The sequence below is a fragment of the Dendrobates tinctorius genome, unplaced genomic scaffold (assembly GCF_039654945.1).
Source record: "Dendrobates tinctorius isolate UK_male_01 unplaced genomic scaffold, ASM3965494v1 ptg000102l, whole genome shotgun sequence".
NCBI lineage: Eukaryota > Metazoa > Chordata > Amphibia > Anura > Dendrobatidae > Dendrobates > Dendrobates tinctorius.
Genome location: NW_027361770.1, coordinates 44,962,745 through 44,988,509, shown reverse-complemented (window position 1 = coordinate 44,988,509; position 25,765 = coordinate 44,962,745). Strand labels below are relative to the sequence as shown.

Below are 25,765 nucleotides of genomic sequence, written 5' to 3'. Positions count from 1 at the left end.
CTTAGCTTAACCAAATGCTCTTGGAATATATTAAGTGAAACATATAATTAAAGTAAGCTTTACTACAAGAAATCAGTGGAAGTAATTTAGGATTTTGAGTTGGTTTAAAGTATGTAACTCCTACAACCCAAATCTATAACGGTGACATACAAATGAATAATTCCACAGAGAAAACCCATCTCACCCCTACTTAAGAGAAAACTGTCACATTAAATTTGATTTTGGTTGGAGAAATGAAGATATGTGTAGTAAAGATGAATCCTTACTGTGAATTAGCTCCCATCTCTGTCATTCTTCCAGGAACAAATGTTGTGCTGCAAATTATTTTCCTACTACTTTCTTCTTTGAGTATTATTAACATGTTCTTTTCAAGCTATGCTATCATATGAACAGCTCAAGTAGTGATTATGACCCAATCACCACCCCTCAAGTTTCAATAATTAAAAAAAAAAAAAGATTAAAAAAAAAAAAAACAGTATGTCCAGCCTCTGTTTGAAGGCTTCCATTGAAGGAGAACTCACTACCTCTCGTGGCAGCCTGTTCCACTCATTGATCACCCTCTGACTGTCAAAAAGTTTTTTCTCTAATATCTAATCTGTATCTTCTCCCTTAATGTGACACAAGGCAATGGAAAATTAAGCTTTGATTCTATGTTCATGTAACCACCATGATCATGCATATAGGGTATGCTTCAACCGCTCTGCCTTTATTGTGAAAACGTCCTTTAATATGACAAAATGTCAGGATCTAATGATAGAGGTGGCTTATAACCCAAAATCTCTTTCTGGTACACAAAAACAAGTTAAAGATGACAACTGCACTACTGCTATGTCCTAATAGTAAGGATCCACTCACACATTTAATGGTACACACATTGGCCCAGATTCATCAAAAGCAATTTTGCCAGAATTCTGGCATAAATTGGTTTGAAAAGTCACAAAATATTGCACAACTTGAAGGTGAGCAAAATATTTGCAACTTTTGGTGTTTTCACACCCTTTTCAACCAGCTCTGCCTAAATGGGAGGAGCTTGGTGCGGGACAGGGGTATGGCGCCACAGTATGTCTAACTTATGAGCAGCTGTGGCGCACTTTACACCAGAAAGCTTATGCCAGTCATTAACTGGGGTAAGATTTCCCGAGTGGCACACGGAGGCACATGCCACTCGTCACAAGTGCTGGATTCAATAAAAGGCATGTGTCTCTTAATGACCCAGGAGCGTCTGACTCCTACACCCCCACATCAGCGACAAAAATGCCAGCCTTGATGAGTCGGAGCAATTGTTTTTTCCCCTGACTAATTGATAAACCGTTTTGTATGATAGCATCAGATTTCATCCCTTTGGTCACTGTTCTCTGTCATTAGCTGTATACTGCTCAGGCAGAAAAGAATTGTCCAGATACTAGTGATATATAGAAAACCCAACAATTCCAGCTTCATCACACACTTGATTACCTGGGTTTAGGGGACAAATCACATCAATGAATATTAGCCAATAAAGGTGTGGGAACATTGATGTATTTTTCAGAATATGCACAAATATACCTCTCCATCAAATCTTCAGTATAACTTGTATTTTATTCATTGTAGTCCCTGGTGTTTGCATGATTAAGAGTCTAGTAAGTGGTCCTACCCACTGATTGACAAGCTTCCTTGCAAATGTGGAGGGAGCTGTCAATCAAGAGACCGCCCACTGGACTCATGCATACATGCAAACATCAAATAAATAAAAAGCAAATTCTACTGAAACGTTTCCACACAAAACTGTATATCAATCTGATCAACTCCTCCTGCTTTTTAACTTCCCGCGTGCAAATCAGATACCATTTTCAACATGACAGTTTTTTGCTTTGTAATTTGAGAGCATCATGATGTAGGGTCTTAAGGCCCCTTTACATTTAGCGATGCACCAGCGATCCGACCAGCGATCCGACCAGGTCAGGATCGCTGGTGCATCGCTAAATGATCGCTAGTGAGCTTTCACACAGAAAGATCTCACAGCGATGCAGCAGCGACGCAGCGCACGATACTCACCTTTCACACACAGCGATCCTGGCGTCCTCCCGCCCGCGTCCAGCGTCGCTCGTCTCACACAGCAGGAAGCCCGGCAGGAAGCTGACGACGAGAAATGGAGCCGCCCGATCTCGCGCGATCAGAGATAACCAGCGGGGGAGCCGGTCGGAGGTAAGTATCACACATAGCGATATTGCTAGCGATATCGCTATAACGTCACAAAATCAGTGACGTTTTAGCAATATTGCTAGCGATATCGCTATGTGTAAAACCCCCTTTAGAGCCTGATTCCAGCGATGTGTCACATAATAGGCGGTGTGCTGCTTTTTCAATAAAATTATTGCTTTATTCAGCAGAAAATTATCAGGTTAGGACTAGGTGTCTCGTGCCTCCTAGTTAGCTGCTGTGTGTAAACCCGCCCCCACCATTGATTGGCAGCTTTCTATCAATGTAGAGAGAAAGCTGCCAATCAGTGGTGTGGGCGGGGTTATACAGGGCTCAGCATTCTGAGCACTTCTAGATCTGCAGCAGAGAAAACTGTGATTGTATCAAAATGACAGCATGCAAACCAGCAAGTGACACATTGCTAGTAGCAGCGTCTCAGCCCCTACACCATGCTGCTCTCTGATTAATTAGCAAAAACCTTCTGACAGATTCCCTTTAAGTAATGAGAGAAGCGCATTACAACTGATATTAAGTCACGGTTCAGTACAAGTTCTTTAGCGCATTAGTGTGATGTATCTTTAATTGATGCCTCATATTTTACTATCCTACTTCTGACTTCATTGCTTTATTGTGAGTGCGAAATAGAAAACTATCCCATTTACAAAGTGGAATGAGGCCAGAGATGTAATTCCGGCTGGTATTATTCTTACTTCTCACAGGTTCCAAGCTTTTAATCTATTTTTAGTGGCAAATCAAGACAAAGAGTGCTCCCAGCAGGATGACTATTTAAAGAGAATATTGCATTGAGCGACGGCAAATGTGTGGGTGGCAGTGACCTGAGCCTTTCTTATGATTAGGACAAACCTCGGTACATTTCCAAAAAGCAATCTGTTACTTGGTTGTTATCGGAACTAATGTTATAACAAGGTTACTAAATATGGATCTAATTTATATGAATGCGTCAGAAAAATTTGAATATTTTTAGAAGTTTTGAACCACATTTAAAAGGGACTGTCCTGAATTGTGTACAAAAAGGGATTGGTTCCAGCAGTCATTGCTGGAGCAGTAAGTAGAGATGGCCATAATATGGCGATCATATCGGGGCCAAACTAAAGATGTGAATTATCCCAAATATGTGTATTGCAGTACTTGTCAAACATTAACCGCGCGCCGATAGGGCGATTTGGGCTCATCTTTCATCGTTTTTAAGAAATCTCAAGATGGAGGAGGCCAGGAGCCATTTGGTGAGCTGCATTTCTTGCTACATGTTCACAGATTTACCAGTGGAAAAGCCAAACTTCACATGCCACAAATGCAAGCTTGTGTCCCTGTTGGAGGTAAAGTTGCAAAATCTCGAAGAGAGGTTAGCTACGTTGAAGATCATTAAGGAAGGTGAAGAGTTCTTGGACAGAGCAGAATTATCTCTTCATGTTACAGAAAGAGAAGAAATTCGAAGTGCACCTGAAGAAACAGAGGAATGGAGACATGTGACCCAGAGAAGCAGGAGGATCAGGAGGCAGTCAGCACCCATACTGCTCAGGAACCAGTACCAGGCTCTCACGCAGGAAAACGATGAAGAAATACATCAGGATAAGACTTTGCCAACAAGCAGCAACCTTGTACGCCTTCAGAGTCCTCCTGGATGGAGAAAGAAAAATGTTGTGAAGAAGAAACGGAGAGTGGTGGTCATGGGGGATTCCCTGTTGAGAGGAACTGAGGCCGCTATCTGCAGACCGGATATAACTTCAAGAGAAATGTGTTGTCTTCCAGGTGCAAAAATTAAAGATGTGTCTGACAGGATATCAGGACTCTTCAGACCTACAGATGACTACCCATTCCTGCTACTACATGTGGGGACAAATGACACCGCAAGAAACGACCTGGAAACCATCTGCAGAGACTTTGAAGACTTAGGCAAGAAAGTGAAAGAACTGGGAGCGCAGGTGGTCTTCTCTTCCATCCTCCCAGTGGATGGCCATGGAACAAGGAGGTGGAATAAGATTCTGCAGGTGAACAACTGGCTACGTCGATGGTGCCGTCAGCAACGATTTGGATTTCTGGATCACGGAGTGAACTACTTATACGATGGACTACTTGCTAGAGATGGGGTGCACCTTACGAAGACTGGAAAGCATGTATTTGGAAGTCGCCTTGCTACACTTGTAAGGAGAGCTTTAAACTAGAACAACATGGGAAGGGAAGCAAAAGACCAGAAAAAGCCATACACCTGACAAATGCTATTGAGAACTCTGCTATTAGAAGTGGAAAGGAAGAACAAAGACGAAAGAATCTAATTAATAAAAATATTGGAGAAAGAGAAACCAATCACAAACTAAAATGTTTCTATACTAATGCACAAAGCATGGGCAACAAACAAGGAGAATTGGAACTACTAACACAGGAAAAGAAATATGATGTCATTGGAATCACTGAAACTTGGTGGGACAATACACATGATTGGAATACAAGACTAGAAGGATACAACTTATTTGCAAGAAACAGACTTGATAAACGAGGAGGGGGTGTCGCATTGTATGTTAGAAACGCGTATATCTGCACAGAGATTGAAGCTTCAGAGACTGGGAGTTCTGTGGAAACTGTTTGGGTAAGAATACAAGGACAGAACAATGGAAAGGACACCATTGTAGGCATTTACTACAGGCTGCCTGTGCAAACTGAAGATATGGATGAACTCTTTATGCATCAAATGGCCAAGTTCTCCAAAAAATATGACATAGTTGTCATGGGAGATTTCAACTATCCAGACATTTGTTGGGAATCTTTCTCAGGCAAAACTAACAGGTCAAGGAAATTCTTATCCTCTCTTGCTGACAACTTTATCTTCCAAAAGGTAGGGGAGAAAACAAGGGGAACTGCTACCTTGGATCTAATCCTTATAAACAGGGAGGAAATGGTTGAGGAGGTAAAAGTGGCTGGGACCCTAGGAGGTAGCGACCATGCTATTTTAGAATTTTGGATAACTAGAGGCGGAAGACCTGTGAAGACTCCGACGTCAAGGTTAGATTTCAGAAAGGCAGATTTTAAGGGATTCAGAAAGAGAATTGGAGGGATCCAATGGCTGGATATCCTTAAAGACAAAAATGTCCAGGAAGGATGGGAAATCTTGAAAAATGAAATTCTCAAAGCACAGTTGTTAACAATTCCGAAAAGAGGGAAGAATAGGAAGCATTTAAGGAAACCAGGATGGATGAACACAGAACTTAAGCACATGCTAAAAAGGAAGAAAAAAATGTTTATAAAATGGAAAGAGGGAGGCATATCTAAAGAAGAATATAATGCTGTCTGCAGAACCTGCAGGGCACAAATCAGATTTTCTAAAGCTGAAAATGAATTGAGGCTTGCAAGAGATGTCAAAAGCAATAATAAAGGATTTTGGGGATATGTCAAAAGTAAAAGAAAAATCAAAGATGCTATAGGATTTTTACAGGATGAAAATGATGAAATGGTAAGACAGGATGTTGAGAAGGCTGAACTTTTAAATTCCTATTTTGCATCTGTTTTCTCTCAGAAAGGAAATGTAACATCAACTGTTATTCACTGTCCTATTAAGGGAATAGAAGAATCCAGGATATCTATAAACAGAAAGATAGTGAGGAAACACTTAGCTAACCTAAATGAATTCAAGTCTCCAGGTCCAGATGAATTACACCCCAAAGTACTGAAGGAGATAGCAGAAGAAATTTTTGAACCCCTCTCTATAATCTTTGAAAATTCTTGGAGAACAGGAGAAGTGCCAGAAGACTGGAGAAGAGCAAATGTTGTTCCTATCTTCAAAAAGGGGAAGAAGGTGGACCCAGGTAACTATAGGCCGGTGAGTCTGACTTCTATACCAGGAAAGATCTTTGAACAAATTATTAAACAACATGTATGTCAATACCTGGATAAGAATGAAGTGATTAAACAGAGTCAGCATGGGTTTGTAACTAATAAGTCATGTCAGACTAACTTAATTTCCTTCTATGACGGTATCACTAATTGGGTGGATCAAGGAAATGCTGTAGATATAGTATATCTTGACTTCAGCAAAGCATTTGACAAAGTCTCTCATACAATCCTTATTGAAAAAATGATTAAGTATGGAATGGACAAGGCAACTGTTAGGTGGATTCATAACTGGCTTAGTGATCGGACCCAAAGAGTGGTCGTAAATGGCTGCACATCCAGTTGGAAGAATGTCTCAAGTGGGGTACCACAGGGCTCTGTCCTGGGCCCTGTATTGTTCAACATCTTTATCAACGATTTAGATGAAGGAATTGAGGGTAAACTGATTAAATTTGCTGATGACACAAAGCTAGGAGGGATAGCTAATACTAGAGAAGAGAGAGAGCGGATTCAAAAAGATTTAAATAAACTGGAGAAGTGGGCAGCAACTAACAGAATGGTTTTTAACAGGGAGAAATGCAAAGTACTACATCTGGGCAATAAAAATGGAAAAAGCATATATAGAATGGGAGGAATAGGGCTAAGTGACAGCACATGTGAAAAAGACTTGGGTATACTAATAGATCACAGACTGAATATGAGTCAACAGTGTGATGCAGCAGCAAAAAAGGCAAATGCAATTCTAGGATGTATTAACAGAAGCATACAGTCTAGATCACGTGAAGTCATTATTTCCCTCTACTCCTCTTTGGTCAGACCTCATCTGGAATATTGTGTCCAGTTTTGGGCACCACATTTTAAAAAAGACATCAACAAACTGGAGCAAGTTCAGAAAAGAGCGACCAGAATGGTGACCGGTCTGCAAACCCTGTCTTATGAGGAAAGGTTGCAGGATTTGGGAATGTTTAGTTTGCAAAAGAGAAGACTGAGAGGAGACTTAATAGCTGTCTACAAATATCTAAAGGGCTGTCACATTGTAGAAGGATCAACTTTATTCTCATTTGCACAAGGAAAGACTAGAAGCAATGGGATGAAACTGAATGGGAGGAGACACAGATTAGATATTTGAAAAAACTTTTTGACAGTTAGAGTGATCAATGAGTGGAACAGGCTGCCACGAGAAGTGGTGAGTTCTCCTTCAATGGAAGTCTTCAAACAGAGGCTGGACAGACATCTAACTGGGATGATTTAGCGAATCCTGCTTTGAGCAGGGGGTTGGACCAGATGGCCCAGGAGGTCCCTTCCAACTCTACGATTCTATGATTCTATAATGATTTGCACTACTGGCATTTAAAGGGGTTGTCCACTAATAGATAGGCCCAGCTTAATCAGTTTAGGGCCTCATTTACAAATAAAAACAATTGACAGTAACCTCCTGCAGTGATGTCGGCAGACTCGGCACTACTATTCTTGGCAGGCTAAGTGACACTGTTGTGTCACTCATCTGCTGTAGCCAATCGCTGCTGCTGATTGGCCGTAGCTCATCAATATTCCGTCAGTAGCTGCTCACTGGCGGCCCCATAACACAACACTGTCACATGACCTACCGACATAGCTAGAACGGCACCACTACAAGAAGTAAGTGTATAGTCTTTTGTTTTTTTAATTGGGGCCTGAAGTGATTAAGCAGGGGTTGTTCATTAGTGGACCCCCTCTTTAATGTATGCCCTGTTCTGTGTTCTGTTTGATCTAATAGTGTATTGTTCACTTTAATTGTACATGGCTTTGTAGTTTTACACACATAAATGGTACTTGGACAGATAACAAGAATTTACTCTATTTCACATGTAAACACCACAGAGAATTCTGGTTAATGTGATCAGATAAATGATATATAGGCTCCAGCCACTAGTTAGAGCTGAATGAGTAGAAGCAGCTCATAACTGAGAGCATTTTAATCTGAGATGCTGGGATCCAAGGGGTAACGTTTCTCAATGTGGAGAGCGACATGTCAAGCCTGCCATGCCAAGGTGAGGAGACTTTTAAGTCTTGCAATGCTCCTCTGGGAAATTAAATATGCAAATTTTCTCTTCAGAGAGGAAGAGGACTAGAACTTTAGTGCCACCTATTGGAAGTAGCAACCTTAAAAGTCAATATCGACCCTTTAACGGGCCTTGCCACGTGACTTATGATAAAAGCCAAACCAGAATCTCAGTTGTTCAGTGGTTTGGCTTTTATCCTAAGTCATGTGACAAGGCTCATTAAAGAGTCGATAATTACTTTTAGGATTGCTACTTCCAATAGGTGTCCTGGCTTTAGATTTCTAGTCCTCTTCATCTCTGAAACGAAAATTTACATATTTAATCTAAGATGCTGAAATTGATAATAGCAGTCACCAAGTCTGAAAGCCTTGAGGCCTAAATTCCCTCAACTCAGACTGCATACGCTCTGGAAAAGGGGACTGCTGGAAAACCCAAGATAGGAGACTGCTAGAATGCCCACAGTGCAGACAACTAGAATGCCCACAGAGAACTGTCCTATAATTTAAGCCGATGAAGCAGCAAAGGCAGTGGGTAGGAGTAAAGAGGAGGTAAGAGAATACCAAGGATGTAGATAAGGAGCCTAAAGCCTGCTCTTGGGAGAAAAATGAACTGTACACCACTATCAATTGAATCTGATACACATGACCAGTAAGTGTGATTTTGGCTAAAACAACTGCTTCTCTTCTGTTCTTCTGGATGCTTTTTTAACATATTGGGGTACACCACACTGCAGCAACATCAGGGGATGTAGTACAGCGTGGTGTCACCTACACATTTCTATTATCCATTATGTTGTCAGTTACGTGAGATATAGAAGGAACAGCCACCAAAATCAAGTATTGCCACTTGCGCATTACTTTCATATCCGAGAACCAAAAATACTTATACTATATATGTGTGATGCTGAGTCACTACTCATGGATAAGCTGTGAGGCAGAGTAATCAAGAAGTCTGGGGTCACTTACCAAGAAAGCTCATCATAAACAGAGGGGTGAGACAAGGGCATAGTCAGGTCACAGTCCAGGGTCAGAATTCCAAGAAGGTAGTGGATCAAGACAAAGGGACTAGGCAAAAGAGTATTCAAGGGCAAATCCAACTTTGGGCAGCAAAGATCAGAGATCAGGAACTCAGAGCACAGAGCAAATGCACATCACTTGAGCTTAGCTACAACTGACACTAGTTGGAGGCAGAGAGCCAGCTAAATAGATAGTCACTCTGAACGTTCTTTGGGCAGCCGGGCTGTCACTCAACAACACTGATAGCTCAGCACGCCCCAGCCTCCTATTGGACGGCTGAGCTATCCATCACCATCCTGACAGCTCAGCACGCCCCTGCCCTAGACTGGAAACCAGAACTGTCACTCACTGTGTCCAGACACACCAATAGGAAAAATTGTGACAATATGTAAACATAATGTTTTGTAAAATAAGTTCTCATAAATAGTAGTAGATATTGTATGGAAAAACAGTAAAAGCATACATTTTTTTCTACAAAAACACATGATCAAGATAAAAGAGTTGTTATTTTTAGATAGAATCCCCCAGCTTTCTGGTAAAATAGGTCAATGTGCATTACAGTTGCAGGTAATTCATATATGTCAAAACTCTCATACAAAAGGTTGGTATTAAACAGGGTCTCAGTTGGGAGGATAATGTCTCACACAATTTACTGTTTCACTGAATGAATAATAATAGATTCTACACAAAGGAGATAGAAATCAAGGCCGAAAATCAATCAGTGAGAAAACATCTCTACTTATCATTGTGTGTTCTGAAGCCTTATATTGATGAAGGGGTTAATTGTCTTCAACTCAGCAGGGTTCCATTATTCATGAATACAGTATTTCAAGGCCACTATCAGCAAGACTACAATACCTGAATGTCTCTAACTAGAAGAGAAGTAGCAGAGAAAGCCTCCCTGCTTCACCTACAGAATGAGTAACCTTGATCTGCTTAACCGCAAAGATGTAATGAAGTGAAGCTTAGCTTCCTGCTGAAATCAGTGTGTGTCAGTTAATAATAGTTTTAGATAAAGCTGCAAACATTATAAAGAGCCCAGTGATTGCAATAAGTGGTCCACACAGAAAAGGAAACCCATTACATCTCTACATGGATCTTCTTCAGAGACATCTGCTTCTGTCTCCATCCACTGTTTTATTCACTCCGTGGGTATTGTTGGTGATGGAAGACACATTATGGCCAATATATTAGGTCGCAGCATTTCAGAGAGAAACCTATATGGCTGAAATGATATTTTGGCTCACTGCTCCATACAGATCTTCTCCAGATCTTTCAGGTTTCGTGGCTGTAGCTCCAAAGATTTTCTATTGGGTTCAGGTCTTGAGACTGGCTAGGCAACTCCAGGACATTGAAATGCTTCTTACAGAGCCACTCCTTAGTTGCCCTGGCTGTGTGTTTCGGGTCATTGTCAAGCCCAGCCAATACCCATCTTCAATGCTGTTACCAAGGGAAGGAGGTTGTTGGCCAAAATCTCGCGATAAATTACCCCAGCCATCCCCTCCCTTTAATGCGGTGCAGTTGTCCTGTCCCTTTTGCAGAAAAGCTCCCTCAAAGTCTGATGTTTCCCCCACCACTAATCCTTCTTCTTCCTTCAAACATGGCGAGGGGAGCTGAAACCAAAAAGTTCTATTCTGATGTCATCTGACCACATGACCTTCTCTCATGCCAGATGGTCACTGAAAAACTTTAAACGAGCCTGGACATGTGAAGGCATGAGCAGGGGGACCTTCGTGACCTGTAGGATTTTAATCCATGATGGCGTTATGTGATACTAACGGTAATGTTTGAAACTGTGGTCCTAGCTCTCTTCAGTCCAATGACCAGGTTCTCCTGTGTAGTTCTGGGCTGATTCCTGACCTTTCTCGTTATCATCCTTACCCCATGAGGCAAGATCTTGCATGGAGCCCCAGATTGAGGAAGAATGATGGTCATCTTGTGTTTTTTTTCCCATTTTCTAATAATTGTGCCAACAGTTGTTGCCTTCTCACCAAGCTGCTTGCCTATTGTCATGTAGCCCATCAGGGACAATTTTGTCCCTGATGTTCTTAGACAGCTCTTTGGTCTTGGCCATAGTGGGGAGGTTGGAGTGTGATTGACTGTGTAGACAGGTGTCTTTTATATAGGTAAGAAGTTCAAACATTGCAATTAATACAGATAGTAAGTGCAGAGTAGGACGGCTGGGCGACTAACAGGTCTGTGAGAGCCAGAATCCTTGCTGGTTGGTAGGTGCAAATAGGTATCATATGCAATAAAATGCAATTTAATTATTTAAAAATCATACAATGTGATTTTCTTTTTTTTCCCATTGTTAGATTCTGTCTCTCACAGTTGAAGTGTACCTACGATAAAAATTACAAACCTCTCCATTTTGTAGGTGGGAAAACATGCAAAAATCGGCAGCGTATCAAATACTTATTTTCCCCGCTGTATATGCCCAACTATTCAGCAGGATATATAACACTAAAAATAATCCAAATACTCAAACAATGAAAAACAAAAGGGAATTTATGCCTATGGGAAAATAGGTAGTCTCTATGTCTCCAAGCCTATCTACATACTGGATCAGAAATTTTGGAATAACCATGAGGTATATACAGTAGATATTGCAACTAGACATACAACACATAGCTATTTCTTGTGATTCTACCAGATTTTGGACTAGCTGAGCATGCATGTTCATAAGTTCCAGTCAAGACAAAACAGGCAGTTGTAACTCTCCCCTGGGAAAAAAGAAGATTTTAAAAAAAAAGAAGAATGGGAATGCTTTTGCAGAAATGTGAGATAAAAACCACTAATGTTCCCTTAAAACAGGGATAAAATTTAGGTACAGCTATGGGTTTAGCTACAGTATAAGCTTGGATCACCATATTGTGTATATGTATGCAAAATGCTACCATACCTTGATTCTCAACCGGCAGCTATCTTGGCTGTCTCCCCCATACACAGGAGAACTTGCTCGGTCAAACTCTTGTGTTGTCTATGAGAGATTCGCTGCCAAACATGTCTGGTAGCAGCTTACCTCAGGGAGAACAAAAGGATACGCAGTCCAAAACTGGACACGCTGGATCCTTAGACTGTCAGTGGAACCCGTTATCATCGGCAAGTTTGGCTGACATCAGTTTAAAGTGTATGGGGAGCTTTAAATTACTGATGGATGTCATGGTCACTATAAACTATTATTTATTGAATACACAATTGTAAATACACATCTGTACTTTGTATCTCCCTCACCTCATTGTAGATTGTAAGCTCTCACGAGCAGGGTCGTCTTATTTCGTCTTATTTTGCTTTAATTATTGTATTGTTAACGTTGTTACTTATGACTTGTGTTTTGAAACTGTTAAACTGTAAAGCGCTGCGGAATATGTTGGCGCTATATAAATAAAGATTATTGTTATTATTGAATTTCAATTGCCAGCTGACATTGAAAATATTAAAATTTGAGAGTCCTCAGTAGTTGATACCTACTTTTTGAAGGCTAACTAAAAAGATAGAAACAAATAGCAAGCTTTTGAGGCTACTCAGTTCTCTTGATCAAGCTCAGTATAACACAAACTAGAAATGAAGAAGGGATGTAGGAGTCAATAAATAGAAGATTAAGGTATGATTCATGAAAGTGTTTGCGCCAGAAATCTATAATAAAACACTTTGAAAAGACGCAAACTGCTTGCGCAACACAAGTTTCGGCCAGCTCCGCCAAAATGGACAGAGTTGAGGAGGGAGGAAGCGTGGCAAAACCCACTGTTCTGATTCATGATGATCTGTCGCATAACTTATGCAACATATCTTACTTACATGGGGCTGCATCACAAACATCACAGGAGACATGGGGCTGCGCTATAGACATCACTAGAGAGACACGGAGCTGCATCATCTACATCACAGAAGATATGGGCTGCGATATATATCACTAAAGAGACATGGGGCTGCAGCACATACATCACAGGAGACATGGGGCTGCGGTACAGACATCACAGGAGACATGGGGCTGCGCTATAGACATCACTAGAGAGACACGAGGCTGCATCATATACATCACAGGAGACATGGGGCTGTGGGATATACATCACATGAGACATGGGGCTGTGGGATATACATTATTATTATTATTTATTTATATAGCACCATTGATTCCATGGTGCTGTACATCTGAAGGGGTTACATACAAATTAGAGATATCCCTTACAGTAAACAAACTAACAATGACAGACTGATACAGAGGGGAGAGAGGACCCTGCCTTTTCGGGCTTACATGCTACAGGAAGGTGGAGAAGGAGACAGTAGGTTGGTGGGTTGCAGAAGTTTCGGTGTTGGTTGAGGTGAGATCACCGGTGGTGGTGAGAGAGAAGGAGGTAGCGGGGTCATTGCAGGCTGTAGGCTTTCTTGAAGAGGTGGGTTTTCAGGTTCCGTCTGAAGGATCCAAATGTGGTTGATAGTCGGACTTGTTGGGGCAAAGAATTCCAGAGAATAGGGGCTATTCGGGAGAAGTCTTGGAGGCGGTTGGGTGAGGAGCGAATAAGTGTGGAGGAGAGAAGGAGGTCTTGGGACGACCGGAGATTACGTGAGGGAAGGTATCGGGAGATTAGTTCAGAGACATATGGGGAAGACAGGTTATAGATGGCCTTGTAGGTCAGTATTAGTAATTTGAACTGGATACACTGAGGGAATGGGAGCCAGTGAAGAGATTTGCAGAGGGGAGAAGCGGAGGAGTAGCGAGGAGAGAGATGAATTAGTCGGGCGGCAGAGTTAAGGATGGACTGGAGAGGTGCGAGGGTGTTAGCAGGGAGACCACAGGAAAGGATGTTGCAGTAGTCGAGGCGGGATATGATGAGGGCATGCACAAGCATTTTAGTAGACTAAGGGTTGAGGAAAGGATGGATTCTGGAAATATTTTTGAGCTGGAGGCGACAGGAGGTAGAAAGAGCTTGGATGTGCGGTTTGAAGGACAGGGCAGAGTCAAAGGTTATTCCGAGGCAGCGGACTTCCGGTACTGGGGAAAGTGTGATGTCATTAATTTTTATAGCTAGGTCGGGTAAGGAAGATCTGAGAGATGGAGGAAAGATGATGAGTTCAGATTTGTCCACATTGAGATTGAGGAAGTGAGAGGAGAAGAAGGAGGATACGGCTGATAGACACTCTGGGATTCTGGACAGCAGAGAGGTGACGTCTGGGTCAGAGAGGTAGAACTGGGTGTCATCAGCATAAAGGTGGTAGTGGAATCCGTGGACTTTATGAGTTGCCCCAGACCAAGTGTATAGATTGAGAAGAGTAGGGGTCCTAAAACAGAGCCTTGGGGGACTCCAACAGAGAGAGGATGGGATGAGGAGGTGGTGTGGGAGTGGGAGATACTGAATGTGCAATTGGAAAGGTATGAGGAGATCCAGGATAGGGAAAGGCCTTTGATGCCAAAGGAGGAGAGGATCTGTAGTAGGAGGCAGTGGTCAACTGTGTCAAATGCAGAGGACAGGTCTAGAAGCAGGAGTATAGAGTATTGTCCATTTGATTTGGCTGTAAGTAGGTCGTTAGTAATTTTGGTCAGGGCTGTCTCAGTGGAGTGAAGGGGGCGGAAACCAGATTGTAGATTGTCAAAGAGCAAGTTAGATGATAGGTGGGAGGAAAGTTCAGCATGGACGTGCTGTTCCAGGAGTTTGGAAGCGAATGGGAGCAACGATATTGGGCGATAGCTGGACATAGCGGTTGGGTCGAGGGTTGGCTTTTTAAGAATAGGCGTGATTGTGGCATGTTTGAAAGCAGAAGGGAAGGTACCGGACATTAGTGATAGGTTGAAGAGGTGGGTTAGGGATGGGATAAGTGTGGTGGTGAGGTTGGAGAGGAGGTGGGATGGGATGGGTTTGAGTGCACAGGTTGTGAGGTGCGATTTGGAGAAGACAAATGTCTCCTGTGATATACATCACAGGAGACATGGGGCTTCGGCATATACATCACTAGAGAGAGATGGGGCTGCAGCACATACATCATAGGAGACATGGGGCTGCAGCGCAGACATCACAGGAGATATGTGGCTGCGTTATAGACATCACTAGAGAGACATGAGGCTGCATCATATACATCACAGAAGATATGGGGCTGCAGCATATACATCACAGGAGACATGGGGCTGTGGGATATACATCACATGAGACATGAGGCTGTGGAATATACCTCACAGGAGACATGGGGCTGCGGCGCAGACATCACAGGAGACATGGGGCTGCAGCATATACATCAATAGAGAGAGATGGGGCTGCAGCATATACATCACAGGAGACATGGGGCTGCAGTGCAGACATCACAGGAGACATGGGGCTGCAGCATATACATCACAGGAGACATGGAGCTGTAGGATATACATCACATGAGACATGGGGCTGTGGGATATACATCACAGGAGACATGGGGCTTCGGCATACACATCACTAGAGAGAGATAGCCTGCAGCATATACATCACAGGAGACATGGGGCTGCGGCGCAGACATCACAGGAGATATGGGGCTGCATTATTGACATCACTAGAGAGACATGGGGCTGCATCATATACATCACAAAAGACATGGGGCTGCATCATATACATCACAGGAGACATGGGGCTGTGGGATATACATCACAGGAGACATGGGGCTTCAGCATATACATCAATAGAGAGCGATGGGGCGGCAGCATATACATCACAGGAGACATGGGGCTGCGGTGCAGACATCACAGGAGACATGGGGCTGCAGCATATACATCACAGGAGTAATGGGGCCGCAGCACATACATCACAGGAGATACGGGGCTGCGGAATATATATGGGGCTTCGGCATATATATCACTAGAGAGAGATGAGGCTGCAGCATATACAGCACAGGAGACATGGCTCTGTGGTTTTGGCATTACTAGAAAGACATGGGGAGGCAGCATATACATAGCATGAGACAAGTGCCTGTGGTATATACATCACAGGTGACATGAGGTTGCACTACAAGACATCCCTAGAGAGACATGGGGCTGTGGCATTTACACAACAGGAGAAATGGGGCTACGGTATATACATCACCAGAGAGACATGGAGCTACGGCACAAACATCACAGGAGACATGGGGCTGTGGGATATAAATGACCAGATAGACATGGGGCTGCGACATTTACATCACATGAGACATGGGGCTGCGGTATATATATCACAGGAAACATGGGGCTGTGCATATAAGTCAAACGAGACATGGGGCTGTGGGATATTCATCACAAGAGAGACATGGGGGAGTGGCATATACATCACAGAAGAAATGGGGCTGCAGTGAGTACATCACTAAACAGACACTGGGCTGCGGCATGTACATCAAAGTAGACATGAGGCTATGGGATATACATTACAGAACAGAAACATGGAGCTGCGGTGAAGACATCACTAGAAAGATATGGGGCTGCGATATGTACATCACAGGAGACATATTGAGGCTGCTTTATACACATCACAGGAGACATGGGGCTGCAGCATAGACATCATTAGAGATATGAGGCTGTGGTATACATATCACAGGAGACATGGTGCTGCAGTATAGACATCATTAGAGAGATTTGAGGCTGCAGTATACACATCACAAGAGATACGGGGCTGCAGTATAGACATCATTAGAGAGATATGAGGCTGCGGTATACATATCACAGGAGACATGGGGCTGCAGTATAGACATCATTAGAGAGATATGAGGCTGCGGTATACACAACACAGGAGACACTTTGGGGCTGCGGTATAGACATCATAGGAGACGTTGATGCTGATGTCTTCTACTGTGGAGGGGGAGCGTATCACGCGCTAACTCCACCCAGAAAGTGTGCACTGATGCTGGCACTGGCCAGTGTGATGATATAATCTTTCATTGCACGCTCCGCGGTGTTCAGTAGTGAATATTGCGTGCGTGTGCTTGCAGAGAAAGAAGAAATTAAAGGGCCAGCAGCCATCAAAATGCAACTGCAAGATTGAGCTCTGTGGTACCCAGAAATCTGCCCAGGAGGCGGAGAAAAGGTAATTAAGCTTTGCCGGCCTGAGGTTCCCCACCCCTGCTCTAAAGAGTTCACAATTTAGTAACCTACTGCTTTATTCTGCATAGTAAAGGTTATCATTCAAAGTATTTTAATCTGTTCCTTATGAAATAACTATCCTGAGTGAATTTACATAAGATAAACATATAAAGACGTAAATAAGGATAGCTTCACATTAACCCCTTCCTGACATTGAATTTTTCCATTTTATCCAACTGATTTTCTTGGGAAAATCAACTCATAAAGGTGAATTTGAATTTTGCCTGATCTGCTCATCGCTATCCAGCACATTTCTGGCTACATGTAGCCAAAACAAGTTCCTTTCAGTTCACCGGTCTGGAGGAATCCATATCTGTTACTAGCTGTGTAAAGAAAAACTACATTAACCGAGTTATTCTTTAAAGTGTGTAAATGACATCCTCAAGTCAAATCTATGGTCTAAACATACTGCACGAGAAAATCTGAAGGCTTGCTTGTAAATGAAAGTAGATGGTACAGTATATGCATGAGTAAACAGTTTTGTAAGCTGGCCATCCGCTCAGTCCGCCGCCAGCTATTCATCACTCCTCGCCAAATAGCAGTCACCTTGTGTAACAGCTTATCTTCACCGCGGGAAAAGATTAGGCATGCTGAAATCCAACATGCCTGATCATGTTTTCATTTCCTATCAGTGGTAATCCAGGAGGCTGTGCTACATATGACATAGTGTATTACATGCAAAGTGCTTACTTATTCTAATTAAATTATAATACAATCATGCGAGACAGAGATACAACCTGTGTATAAAATGAGGTTCTGATTAATAAGTCATTATTAGTTATTATTCCAGGATGTGGACTGCAATCCCTGTGTAGGAGGCTCAATAACCCTCAGAAGGGAAAGAACCTCAAAGTATGAATTTGTAGAAATCATAGCACACTTTACAACTTGAACTTTGCAGTTGGGGGCTTCATGTAAAACACCAAGTAGGATTTTACTAGTAAAACACAAAGGGATTTTCCTGATCTAACTATAGAAATAAAAATACATTGTGACGTTACAGAAGGGTGTTTTCAGTATTCATTAGGCCTTAGAAATAATCATAGTGGGGTAAAGTATATGCTGAAAAGATGTCATATACAACGTGTCAATACATGCAGTACGTGGTGTACTTACTATGTTATATGTTAAAGGGAATCTGTCACCAGGTTTTTGCTACCCTGAAAGTGGCATAATCTAGGGATAGAGATCCTGATTTCAGTAATGTATCACTTACTAGGCTGCTTGCTCTCATTTAGATACAATCCCTGTTTGATCTGCTGCAGATCTACCAGTTCTCTGTATGATCTCATCCACTACTGAATTCTCTGCCCATGTAGGGTGTATACAGATAGCTGCCAATCAGTGGTGGTGGTGGGGGGGTTCTACTGAGATCATGAATATGGAGGACTACCTGGCATCAGGTTTACTAGTCCTCTAGTGATAATCTCCTACTGATAAAACAATGATTTTTAGCAAAACGACAGCAAGAAGTCCAGTAAGTTACAAATCACTAGAATCAGGATCTCTGTCTCTACATTATGCTTCTCTTAGATTCGGTAGTAAAAAAAATCTGGTGACAGATTTAAGTAAAGAAAAACTGATGCCTATGGTAGAAACACACTGTATATAACAATGTAATGTGATCTGATATCACCATACAGACCTAAGGAGCGTGTACTCCCATCGGCTGTAAAAAATATAAATGTATCCCATAATGGGACTTAGGTTCAAGATTATATAGGCAGCAGGCTATATGGGGCGTGTAGGAGAAGTGGTTAGCACCTAATTCTGATGCATGTCAGTCTCTGGTGATGTGTGTTAGGCTACTTTCACACATCAGGTTTTCGGCGTCAGGCGCGATCCGGCGTCGTGCCGGAACGCCGGATCCGGCAAATGTTTCGTAAAACCGGATGTGACGGATCCGGTTTTCTGCCGGATCCGTCTTTTTCTTGACAGACAAAACCGGATCCGTCTCATCCGGTTCATCCGTTTTTCTATCCGTTTTTCGACGGATTACGCCGGATCCGGTTTTTAAAATTGACCCTTGTGGCCTTCCGAACGGGATTGGCTACTGGAAAACTATATATAGCATGTTCCTACAGCCCTTCTTTGACAGGTTGTAGAGGAGAAAGTGCAGGTTGGAGAGAAGAGCAAGTTACTGGCGAAGATGGATGTTGTCATTGGAAATATTTTGAAGAATTTGGCGGATTTTACAGCGGAGGCAAATCGTTTGAGGGTGATTGTTCTGGAGAAGGAGAGAGCGAGACAGCAGCGCATCAGGCATCGTAGACGACGTTTGTGGATCCACCCCATCACAGCCAAGAGAATGACGCGTGGGGTCTATTCTACACTCTGCATGGACCTTCGACGAAACCCGGATAAATTTTTTGGATATGTTAGGATGAAAATGGAGAATTTTGATTACTTGGTGGAGCGCATTGCACACCTCATAAGAAAAGCGGACACCTATTGCCACTTCTCTGTTTCACCCGCAGAGCGTCTGATGGTGACTTTAAGGTAAGCCACATTTATTGGATATGATCGCATCAGAGCACACTTTCACTGCAATCTTGTTGGTGGTAGTTTGTATCTCCAAGTGTTATAGGTCAGTTTTGGTATGTAATGCTGTGATTTAAAACTAATTTATTGTTTTTTAATTCCCCACAGATTTCTTGCAACTGGAGAATCCCTTTCGTCACTGCATTTCCAGTACAGACTCGGGATTTCCACCATATCTGGAATTGTGAAGTACACATGCCGTTCACTGTGGGACTCCTTAGCTGAAGAGTTTTTACCAGAGCCCACAACAGAGAGGTGGATTGAAATTGCTGACAAGTTTCAACAGATATGTCAGTTTCCCAACTGCTTGGGCGCTGTGGACGGGAAACATATCCGCATTGTAAAGCCAGCTGGATCGGGATTGGAATATTTCAATTACAAGAAATATTTTTCAATTGTCCTCATGGCCATCGCTGACGCGGAATACAAATTTATTGCGGTTGATATTGGGGCCTATGGCCGCTCCAATGACTCTCAAGTTTTCAAACTGTCTGCCATGGGGCGTAAACTGTATGGAAACACCTTCCAGTTCCCACCACCTAGACCGCTGCCGCAAACATCTGGTCCACCTATGCCATTTGTCTGTGTAGGGGATGAAGCCTTCCAGCTGTCAGAACACCTTTTGAAACCGTACTCTAGCAGAGGATTGACAAGACCAAAACGCATTTTTAATTACCGCCTCACAAGAGCAAGAAGAATGGTTGAATGTACCTTTGGTATTCTGACAGCCAAATGGCGGGTCCTATTGACTGCGATCAACCTCAAGACAGAAACTGTGGACGAGGTGATCAAAGCGTGCGTGGTACTCCACAATTTTGTTATCTGCAAGGAACCCATTTCCATTGAGGACACCTCTGAAGAAACCACCTTGCAAGATTACCATGACATTACCACTAGAAGTTCTGTGACGGTTTCAGTAATGAGGGACAATTTTGCACTATACTTTATGTCACCTCAAGGCAGAGTACACTGGCAGGATGACAGAGTGTGAAAGATTTGTGCCCAACCAAACTTGTGTACCTTCTGTACCAACAGTATATACCTTTGCCAACCAAAGTTGGCTATCTTGTCATGGTCTCTATTTTTAGCTTTAGGCCACAGGTGTGTACCTGGTTGTGTTTTATGCAAAGTATTTCACCTTTTAACAAAAGTTGTGTACATTGTTAGGAAATCACCAACAATAAACACAACTTTTTATTTGAAATACTTTGCTTCAAACACAACCAGGAACACAACTGTGGCAAAAAGCTAAAATTTACCCACAGTTATATACCTAGTTTTGAATACCATTTCACCTTTTAAATACCCTGTATTTAACCTTTTTCGCCGCAGAAAGAAATGATAGACAACCAGTGTAAAATAATTTAACTTTTATTGAAAAATGTTTTTTTTAGTAAACTTTTTTAAAATTTTAATAAACTTGTTTAATAAAACTTTGAAACTATAAAACTGAAACCATAAAACTGGTCATTTTTATTTAAATACACACATTATAAATCTGTGTAGTGTGTGGTGGAAATACTGCTGTAGGGGCTGCGGGACACTTCGACACTGGGAGTGTGGAGAGAGGACTGGGATCGTGGTGGGGAAGGAACAGTTAGAGGTGAAGGTGTGGAAAAAACTACAGAATGGGGGGACATGTGGGAAGCAGAAGAGGTGGTGGGTGGTGGAGTGGAGGGTTGGGCAGGGACTGTAGGAGCAGATGATGTTGATGGCAAGTTGTATGGGGAAGGAGTTTGGTACGGGGCAGATTGCTGGAAGTGGGGAGATGTCTGGTACGGGGCAGGTTGCTGGAAGTGGGGAGATGTCTGGTACGGGGCAGGTTGCTGGAAGTGGGGAGATGTCTGGTACGGGGCAGGTTGCTGGAAGTGGGGAGATGTCTGGTACTGGGGAGGTTGCTGGTACTGGGGAGTTTGCAGGTACTGTGGAGGTTGCTGGTACTGGGGAGGTTGCTGGTGCTGGGGAGGTTGCTGGTGCTGGGGAGGTGGATGGTGCTGGGGAGGTGGATGGTGCTGGGGAGGTGGATGGTATGTAATAGGAGGGAGAGGATGGAAAGTGGCTGGAGGTGGATGGTATGTAATAGGAGGGGGAGGATGGAAAGTGGCTGGAGGGGGTGTAGATGTAATAGGAGGGGGAGGATGGAAAGTGGCTGGAGGGGGTGTAGATGTAATAGGAGGGGGAGGATGGAAAGTGGCTGGAGGGGGTGCAGGTGGAGGAACTACTGTGGTGGGAGGAGGAGGTTGGGAGGTAACTTGCTGGAGAGCAGCGTGGCATGAATGCATTACATGCATCTGCTGGGCAGGAGAGAGCGTTTCCATGCGCTCCACAACAGACCTGAAAAAGGTGTGGTTTGGCGAAGATCTTGCTTCTGAATGCATGGTTTGCAGAAGTGTCTTCACCTCCAGAATGCTGGAGTTGATCTGCTGATAGCCTGCGGAGATTTGCTCTGACAAGACTTTTAGACAGTTCTGGAAAGATGCATTCAGATGCAAGAACTCTGGTGCATAAGTCTTTTCCTGACCCCTCTGCCGCTGCCGCCCAGTACCCGCAGGTGTACTAGAGGTGGCAGGGGCAGAAGGGTGGGGTAAAGGGAAAGCGATCTCCTCACCAGCAGCTTCATGTAATGTAGGCGGCCACGATGCTCCTGTGCTGGTGGATGGGACAGATGGGTCGAATGTGTGGGAAGGCTGGGAAGGTGCAGATGTACCGGGGCGGTCGAAGTGTCCCTCGGTGCCGGTCTCCTTAGGGATCGCCTCAGAAGGGTCCAATCGTGCAGGCTCCCGAGTGCTGCTCACCGTGCTGTGGAATAAAGAGAAAAAAAAACAATTAAAATACTGACATGGTATGGCCCTGGCTGAAAAAAATTTTTACATCTAACATTTTTTTTCACATGTGGTGTGTAATATTTACCTTCTGGTGACCATTGTTTCCCAGAGGAACGACAGGGCTTCTGCGTACTTGTACTTGCTCCTGCGTCCTCCAGATCCACTCGGGGCCCGCATCTCTTTATTGAACTCCTTCTTGAAACGATCCCTCACAGACCGCCACCGATTCACAATTCTGTTCCCTGAAACGAGAAAGGAGTGGTTAGTATACAACATCAGTGTTTCCCAAACTCCAGTCCTCATGGTCCCCAGGGGTCATGTTTTCAGGATTTCCATAGTAAATAGAAATCCTGAACACATGATCCGTGGGGACCACGAGGACTGGAGTTCGGGAAACACTGGTTTACATCAAGCAACCGGTACTGTATATACTTACGCTCTGTAATCTGGGCCCGAACATCGAGGTCCTCCCAGCGGCCCACAAGGAGCGAACAGATTTCCTCCCAGAGTCGTCGGGTAACGATAAGGTCAGCGTGGCGGCGGTCAGCCATATTCCAGAGCGGCTCCCTTTCTCTGACGAGATCGATGAGGTGGTCCACATCGAGTCCTCCATCCTCACCGTCAGAGTCGGGAGCACGCTGTGAAGGCTGTTAAAGAAAAAGACAAAAATAACATAATTAGCCTCCACATAAGAAAAGAAATAAAAAGTGCAAAAAAACAAAGCAAAAATATTTATACTTACACGCTGGTGACCGCCGCGTTGCTGTCGCCGACGACCCTGGGAGGCACTACGAGGACCTCTTGGCCGAGCACCAGATTGGGAAGACTAGAGAAGAAAACAAAAAATGTTATGTCTTTGGATGTAGGCATTTGTTTGCTGTGTGTGGTCTGCAGAACATTGTTTTCTATGTGTTGTGTGTAGTGTGATGTTGTGTTTCTGCGTTTGATGCAAAAAACTTACCAATTGTGAGCCCACTCCAGGTGTCTGTCCACCCCTTCCTTCTTCTTCTGGGTGCTCCTCTTCATCTTGTGATTCCTGTTTTGAAATAAAAGGCAATGAATAGACATATATTACAGAGAAGATGGATTTTGGAAATAAAAACTTACCGTCAAACGCTGACGATGCGAGGGAGGGCTCCCAGAAGATGATGTGCTGTCTTCCTGGTGGCCACACTCCATGCCTGTGGGTGGTGTTCCAGCTGCTGCCATTGCTGCTGCTGCTGCTGCTGCATCTATTGGGCGGCTGTTGAATAAAGAGAAACAAAGGGCCAATGAATATCTTGATATTCAATAGCCCTAGTTTGGAGGAATGGGGGATTTGATAATTACCGTCTCTCATCTGCTGCTGGCCTCCCCTCCTCAGCATGTTCTATTTGCTGCTCCATTTGGGGTGGTGGTGGTGCTGATGGTGCTGCAGTGGTCTCCTGCCTTCTCCTGCTTCGCTTGGTTGCTTTCTTGGGTGGCATGTTGGGTGTGGCTGTGGGTCCCACTGTCTTGCTTTTATATATGTCTTGTGGGCAGAGCTACTGAGCATGCTCAGACCAAAAAACCGGATCCGGCGCATTGCGGCGCTCATAGGCTTTCATTGTGTGAAAAAGCCGGACGCGCCGGATCCGGCGTGTCCGGCTTTTTCGCCGGAGACAAAAAACGTTACAGTAGCCGTTTTTTCCAGACGCCGGATCGCGACACATTGCCGGATCCGGCGAAAACCGGATGAAACGCATGGCCAAGTCAATGGGGGGGAAACCGGATCCGGCATTGCATTTCGCCGGATCCGGTTTCTGTCAAAAGCGCCGGATCGCGCCTGACGCCGAAAACCTGATGTGTGAAAGAGGCCTTAGTGTGATCGATCTGCACATGCTCAGCATTCTTGAATGGGCAAGCATCCAAAGGAAATGTAAAATGTTAGGGTGGAGAATTAAAAGGAAAACTAGGATATTAGTTACAGGGAAGCAACCTGAGACCTTCACTTTTAGTGACAATCAGGAGATTTGCAAATATAAAATTCCAATGTGTCCTAAACAAGTGCTACTTGGATCTTATTGATCATGGAAAGTCTTCACAAATCTATTAAAGAAAGTGATCATAAAGAAACGCCAATGAGGCATAACTATCATCAACCCAACCAAGCAATGGCATTATCTGAAATCCAACACAGGGTAAACGTAAGTGATATAAAAGAGGCCTACAAGGCACGTTCCTTCGTGACACCAAGGACTACCTGAACAACGAAGAACATCTATGGGAAGAAGCTTCAGCATGAATAAATTATGAAATACACTCTAACGGATGACCGTCAGACAGCCAGAGATCCATTATCTCTACTCCAAGACATACCCAACATTTTTAAGAGCAATAAGAGGAAACCAGCTTAGCACACTGGATAAAAACATCACAGACCGGGACAATTCATTCCAAAGAGCCAAAGGCGGGTAAAAAACAAACCTGATAATCACAACTCATCCCATACATTAACATCCATCCTATACATTAAGATCCATACTTCTGGGCCATAGAACCTAATGGCGCGAGAGGACATTTGAATGCGCACACTTGCTATATCTATGTGAATGCAGGAATTACACCAAATAAACGCGTAGAGCAAACCAGGAGAGGGGGAGAGAGGAACAATAAGCCCCGCCCATCAGACCAAGGAGATTTACATACACCGCGGGAGGAATATAAAAGGTAATATTGATCAAAGGTGGGGAGTCAAGGGGAATGAAAAGTACTGGTATAATGGATAGTTGACACTGAATGCAATCATATCTTTACTTGATATGCGAAAAAAGTGGCGACAGATTCCCTTTAAAGATTCCTCTACATACCTAACTTTAACTTTTATCCAATACCTCATACAAGACAATAATAAAAGAAATCCTTAATAAACACTTGAATATGGGGAAGATCATCAAAATGATATCAGACTTTTTTATCACTCTCCACCCCATCTCACCAGCCTACCTCCCATCTACAGATTCAGTTCTCTCCACTTTTCCATACATCCATGGTTATGTAAGAAGGGGCCAGGATGGTAGTCGTGGCCGAGGACACCAGGGCCTTGGTGTCCCCGTCTCTTCCTACAGAAAAACATGTCGGCTTCTACCGGCGTACCTGTTCAGGGTTCTGGTTCACCATCAGGAATTTCACTGCGGTGCGACACAGCTCCTGCACACTCAGCTTCTGTGCGCAGGGTAGAAAGAAAGGACACAGATACCGGTTCAGATGCTAAACAAACGATTTTACTTTGCTCTT

The 25,765-nt window shown here is 43.5% G+C and overlaps 1 protein-coding gene across 1 annotated transcript in view; it reads right to left on the bottom strand.

Moving 5' to 3' along the window:
• UBE2QL1 (ubiquitin conjugating enzyme E2 QL1) overlaps window positions 1-25,765 on the bottom strand; it is a 97,652-nt gene that overhangs the window by 1,025 nt on the left and 70,862 nt on the right. The gene's annotated exons all lie outside the window — the stretch shown is intronic.